Source organism: Marmota marmota, unplaced genomic scaffold (genome assembly GCF_001458135.2).
Source record: "Marmota marmota marmota unplaced genomic scaffold, marMar, whole genome shotgun sequence".
Classification (NCBI taxonomy): Eukaryota; Metazoa; Chordata; class Mammalia; order Rodentia; family Sciuridae; genus Marmota; species Marmota marmota.
In genome coordinates this window covers 26961557-26968273 of record NW_026000057.1, presented here as the reverse complement: position 1 = coordinate 26968273, position 6717 = coordinate 26961557, and the positions used below count along the sequence as shown (strand labels likewise).

General features: G+C 33.4%; 1 non-coding gene across 1 annotated transcript; it reads right to left on the bottom strand.

Moving 5' to 3' along the window:
- Positions 1–388: 388 nt before the first annotated feature.
- On the bottom strand, positions 389–494 carry LOC125619867. The gene has a single exon (XR_007351457.1). It is a non-coding gene; the product is annotated as a U6 spliceosomal RNA (small nuclear RNA).
- Positions 495–6717: the final 6223 nt, after the last annotated feature.

The following is a 6717-nucleotide window of genomic DNA, read 5'->3' as shown; positions in this document are numbered from 1 at the left end:
AAGTAAAGCCTTTTTCAAACATGAACAGAGAGAATTTGTCACCAATAAATAAATAGCATAAAAATTGTATAAGGGAATTATTAAGGCAGAAGAGAAACAATACTTGTTAAAAACTTGAATCTATGCAAAGAAATGAAGGGTGGCATGGAAAGGTAGGTTCAACCTACATGTTCTTCAGAATGGATGATATAAAAAGAAAACCTAAACTGACTATCTCTAACCTTAGAGAACCAATCTTTCTGTGATCCTTGCCACTATTTCAGAAAAACTGAGTCACTTATTTCTTTTGTGGCATTGAAACACTTCCTTAATTTGTCTCAGTATTTCCATCTGTAAAACAGATTACATGACACAGGTAAGCATTTAAAAATGTTACTTTTTTTCATTTAGAGATATGAAATGTCTCATGAATTTGTGTGTCATCCTGTGCAATAGCCCCACTGATCTTCTCTAGATCATTTCAATTTTATTATATGTGCTGCCAAAACTAGCACTATCTTTTAAAAAATAAAAATTAAGTTAACAATCCTCTGGCACATCAATTACAGATATTAAATTTCCTTTTGTTATAAAATAAATCAGGATAATTTCAGATTTTTTTTAATGTTGCATTAAATACCAGAGAACACTGGAGCAATATCTTTAAAGTCCTTTAAGAAATGTGATTCAATGATTTTATTCCTAATCCTTCATGTTTAAAAACAAAAATAATTTTTGGAACATACAACAACTGAGTACCCATGTCTTCCTATAAAAACTATTAAGGAAAAAGTTCATTTGCAAAAATACTGAATAATTCAAGGACCACAATGTAATGTACATAGTTAATAGTGTGCTTTAAAACATCAATAGCGTATTACTCATAAAACTAACAGATTTTAAGAATCAGAGGTGACAAGAATTTGGGGGGTCATGTAATTCAGGTAGCAATGATAAACTCTTTTATAAGTCAGAATAAAGATATTTAAAGTTGATAAACAATAAGGGATATAGATAAGTAGATAGATATCAGATCAATATAAATAATAAAATTTATTAGATTATAATAAATACAATCTAATAAAGAACTAAAGGAAGAGAAAGGGTTAAAAAAGTGAAGTGAACTGAGTCAGATTTTGCTCATACTGGGGAAACACTACATTCTTTCTTAAGATAGAAATATTTCAAGGCATTACACTTGAACACAACACCTCTGCCACCACCAACAGGCTTAGTTGCTAGTACAACCAAAATTGCTGAGTAACAAATATGCAAGAAACAATATATTAAAAGGATAATCACCAAAGCTTCTGTGGGGCAGGAATTGAGGAGCAGCTCTGCTGGACAGTATTGGCTTGAGTTTCTCCTGAGGTTGCAGTCAGATGTTATCTGCCACTTCAGCAATCCTTCACCTTGACTGAAGCTTGAAGATCTGTTTCCAAGGTAGTTCCACCCTCTGGCTGTCAAACTAGTACTGGCAAGTTTGTTGCTCCCCATGGTGAATTCTCTCTGAGACTGCTTGTGTGTCCTTCCAACATGGCAGCTGGCTTCCTCATGTAAGTGCTCCAAAGGTCCAAGATAATAATGCACTTCTGACCTGGTTTAAAATATCAGACACTGTCACTGCTGCTATATTCTACAGAATATACAGGCCAAACCCATTCCAATGTGGAAATGCCTACATAAGGGTTGTTACAATACCATGAAGTGAAGATCTTTGGCACCCTCTTTGAGAGAGTGAAAGGAAGAAGGATGCAAGGCCACTCAAGGTCTGTTCAAAACTAGCAAATGACAAATCCCATTGAATTAAGTTAGCCAAGCCAGGTCACAAAGCCAGCCCAGATTTGATTTGTAGGGAACCAGAATCCAACTTTTAATGAAAGGACCCAAAATCATATTGCAAGCCATGCGAATACCCTGAAGGGGATGGTTTTGAATATCTTTGTCAAAGTCTATCACAATTTCCTATATAAACTAAATTTGGACAAATTTAAGATGAACAACCTAAACTTCAGGTAATAGAGTTCTTACGAGAAATAAAAGAAAGAGGAGATCCAGTTTTTAGTGGATACCCTGTCCTAGGCTTCTTTTTTGCAGTATAAGTTATGGTTTTTACTGCATTCCTATTTTCAGACTAAGTTTTATAATAAATGGATGTTTCATTCTATTTCTCATAATGGTGCAGTGATTCCCAATTTGCTTCTTATGTGAAATTTAAGTTCCTGATGATAGGTTTTAAAGTCTTTCACTAATTTGAAAATTGACAGTTCATCACTTCCCAGTGGCACTTAATTGACATATTTTCATTTTAGTGCTTTGAAAGCCTCAGAAAAATAAAACACATTCTAAGCATCAATCTAATATGAATGCCAATCGTCCTCCCTAATATATAGAACTCGAGCCTTCACTGTTAATATCATCTACCAATTAATGTACACAGACACACATCCATCTCTATTTTGTTTTCTACAATTGTATAAATTTAGGCATTTATAACTTCACTTTACATTTTTTCTTCTATTTGATTTCTGATTATCCTAGGAGTGTAGTTGCATTTAAGCTTCCCAAATGGATCTCAAATAAAGGTCTCCTACTCCATGTAGATTGACTTAGGATTCAGCTGCTATTTTTGTAATTGATAAGACAAGATTGGAGCTTTGGAACAATGTACAAATGGCTAAAAATATGACTACCACTGGATTTATATCTGTCTTTATTCAACAGACTGTCATTTGAGACAGTCCATTTAAATGAACCAGATTGACTTTTGTAATTTGGATTCACAAGGAAGAATTTAAGGATAAAAATCTAAGTAATATAAAACTTTTATTATTATACTTTGTGGGCCAACTAAGAATTTTTTCCATGAAAATCTTCTTGAGTAATAAATATCTGTACCTGAAGAGGACTTTATTGATCATTTAGGCCAGGATCAGCAAACTTTTTAAAAATTATAAGATAATACTTAGGTTTACTGGTCTCTGTAGCATCTATTCAATTCTGATGATGTCTTATAAATGCAGCGGTAGACAATACATAAATGAATAAGCATGGTTGGGCTCCAGTAAAGCATTATTTACTAAAACAGGAACAAGAGGCTTAGTTCGCCAACCCCTGATCTGGTCCAACATTTTAATTTTTCAAATGAGAAAATGAGTCACAAAATAGTGAAATAACTGCCCAAGGTCACAGTGTAGTTATAAAAGAGCTGGAAAAGAAATCTAGGTCTTTTAGACTCCAACACAATTGTCAAAACAAATTGTCAAAGCAAAATGCCAAAATTTGTAGGAAAAAAAAAGTATATGGGTATATAAGTGTGTGTGTGTGTGTGTATGTGTGTGTGTGTGTAGAGCAGCAGCAGCAGAAGTAAAAGTAGTCATAGTAGATGGCATCCAGCAAAAAGAGACCTTAGGAGTATACATAAAAGTAGCATAGCTATGCAAACTATAAAAGCATTGTCCTTGAGTGGCAGCCCTTTTGGAGAGATATTGTAACTTGTCTCTTGAGATTAATATAGATACTAACTTTTTTACATTGGCCTAATTGGTAGTATTTTGGGAAGTACTAATTTGTTCTGCACACTAAACTGAGAGAGTAAATGATTCCTTAAGGGCTTCCACTGTTGCCAATAGACTAATCCTAAGCAATTGGAAAAGTAAATTAGATTTTCTCAGAATAAATGTACAGATTAAAATCCTTTTAGCTCTCGACACCAAAAGGGAAAATAAATGCAAAATCTGCTTGGAAGACTAAATATAGCAGAGTCAATGATAAAGAGATTTTGGATTAAATACCTACCAATGCTGGTAAATCACCTAGAGCAGAAGTAACTGCAGTGATTCAAAATTGGTGAGTAATGTAGACAGTGATTGTTCCAGAGTCATATGATTTGGTTCAATTTTGATACTGAAAAATTTATTTTTCAGTTATTTAGTGAATATATTTATATACTGAAACATTATTAGTAACAGTTCCCACTTTTCTCCACAATTTGCTAGTGGAAATGAAACTGATTTCCTTCGAAAAAGTTATAATTAGCTATTGCCTTCATAACCAATGTCTTAGCATAAAATAAATCATATATACAACCAGTAATGTTATAAAACCAATGTTATTAGAATTATAAAAGTTCGAATAATTTACTCAGTAAAATTATGCATCAAATATTTTAAAATGGACACAGATTCATTGTTCACATTCTGTTTAATGATTCCTAATTTAAAATTTGGATAACTGGCCATAAATGCACAACTTGACTACATTGGAAAGGTAACCACGAACTGTTATGCTTCTTATAAATAACATTAAATATTTACTTAACAATTTATTTGTCTCATAAAACTTAGAAAAGCTTTCATGGAAAATTATTTCTCAAAAATATATCTTTCAAATAAAGTTGATGTTTTATTTGCTCTGAATCTGTAACAAATTATTTGAGGAAGAATTCATAATATTTTCAATAACTTCACAACTGCCATAGTTGTTCATGACAAAGATAATACTTTCCTCCCAAATATGTTAAGAATTCACCCAATGTATATCCATTTTATCCTTTCTAACTCCTTATTTTATGCAAAGCTTCTCAATTTCATTCCAATAGGAGATCTCAGTGAACAGTAAGTGCTACAAAGTCGAGGCTGGATGAGCTATCAGAAAACTTCACACTTAAGTGACAAAAGCAAAGATCAGGTCATCATCAAGGGTTTTGAAATTTTGAAAATAAATATTAGAGAACTACTGCTACATGAATATTATTATGTTATCATAGAACTGTAACACTGCTTTAAAAGTTGGTATTAGAGAAAACAATAAATGAAAAATCCAAATATCTGAGAGATAGGTGTTAAGTATCATCCTTGAATAACTATTAAAACCAAATCACAATCAAAGTTAAATAATATGGGACTTATAGTGCAGGCAGGAATGAATAGACCTGCTTTCCCTTGCTCCTTTTGCTAAGCACAATTCTAAACCCTAGAAACAAGGTAAACTGCTTTTAGACCCCAGGACTGGAGGAAAAACACAACGGCAAGGGTGTTAAAGTTTGCCTACTCAAAAGAAGAAGATGGGGCTAGATTGGGCATTTGCTTGCCTCAATGTAACTACAGAAGGCAGCCCCAAAAGGGTTCATTTCTGAGATGAAACAGGAGTCCCTCTGAAACAATAAGCAAACTTGGCACCACAGAAAGGGGTTCAATCAATAAACCCACACAAAAAAAACCCAACAAACAACAACAATTCCCACTAGGCAAGTTCTTTTCTTTCCCACCAGACTGAGATTCCACTGCCACTCCTAGAGACACTGGGGATAGTTAGCAGAACCAGCAGAAGGAACTCTGTCACAGTGAACAGCCTGGCTAGGAAGCCCCCTTCACTCTACTCTTTCCTATCAAGTATTAGATAAGTGCCCATATAGGAAAGAAATATCCAATCATAGTAATTAACCAGGCAGTTGAGGCGCTAGGGCTGGTGGGTTAACTCAGTAAGGGGAACCCACAAGTACTAGGAAGACTTTTTCAGAGCAAACCCATAAATTCTGTTTCCTGCTGCTCTGATCTGAATGTCGGTGTCCCTCCAAAATTCATGATGAAACCAAATTTCCATTTTACGTTTAAGTTAGTTACCTATTTTGAGTTAATTTTTGTATAAGGTGTGAAATCTACGTCATTTTTTTTCTTTTTTTTCTATGGATGGTCAATTGCTCCAGTACTATTTCTTCTTTTAGAACAGCTCTCTCTCTCTTTTTTTTTTCCTATTGAATTGCTTTGGACCTTTGCCAAAACTCAGTTGGCCCTTTTTCTCCTTGTACCATGTGAGGGCACATGAGGAACCATCATTTTAGAAGCAGAGAGTCAAACCTCACCTGACACTGAATCTGTTGATCCTTTCATTTTGGATACATACTAGTGAAATCATTCAGACAAAGATCAGATGCATGTTTACTTTAAATGAAACCAGCAAATATTTTTTCTACAGTGGTTGAAAATGTTGTTTGCTCAAAAGCAATTTGTGAGAGTTCTGGTTACTCCATATTTTCGTCATTTGTTATGGTCAACTTTTAAAATTTTAGTCACTTTTTTTCCTTTTTTTTTGAGTATGTGCATGTAAAGGTGTTACATTATATTTGAATGTGCATTTTACTAATCATTATTGATTTTGAGTACTGTTTAATGTATGTATTGGCCATTCATATATCTTCTCTAAAATATTTGTTCAGAATTTTGCCCATAGTCTATGTTATCTTTAATTTTATACTTACTTTTATAATTCTTTAAATATTCTTGGTATAAGTCATTAATCAAGGGTGTGTACATGGTCTGCAAATATCTCTTGTTGGACTGTTTATTCACTTAATATATGGTACCTTGATAAGCAGAACATCTGAACATTAATGAATTACACTTTTTTCCTATTCTAATTATTAGTTTCAGTGTCATATCATGATCTTCTAGAATATTTATGACTTTAACTTCTATATCCAGTTAATCTTTGTACATCAGTTGAATAAGAAATCAAAATTTCTTTCTTTTCACAGATTTGCCCCATTTTTTCAGTATCATTTCTTGACTAGGCTACTTTTTACTCTTAATTTTATTGGTACCTTCACAATCAATTGAGTCTTCAAGTATGGCTTTATTTCTGGACTATCAATACTATTCCATTAATCTCTAAATACTCTTACAAGTGTACTCACCCACCATACAGTGACCACCTTACCATTCCTTTATAGATTGATGC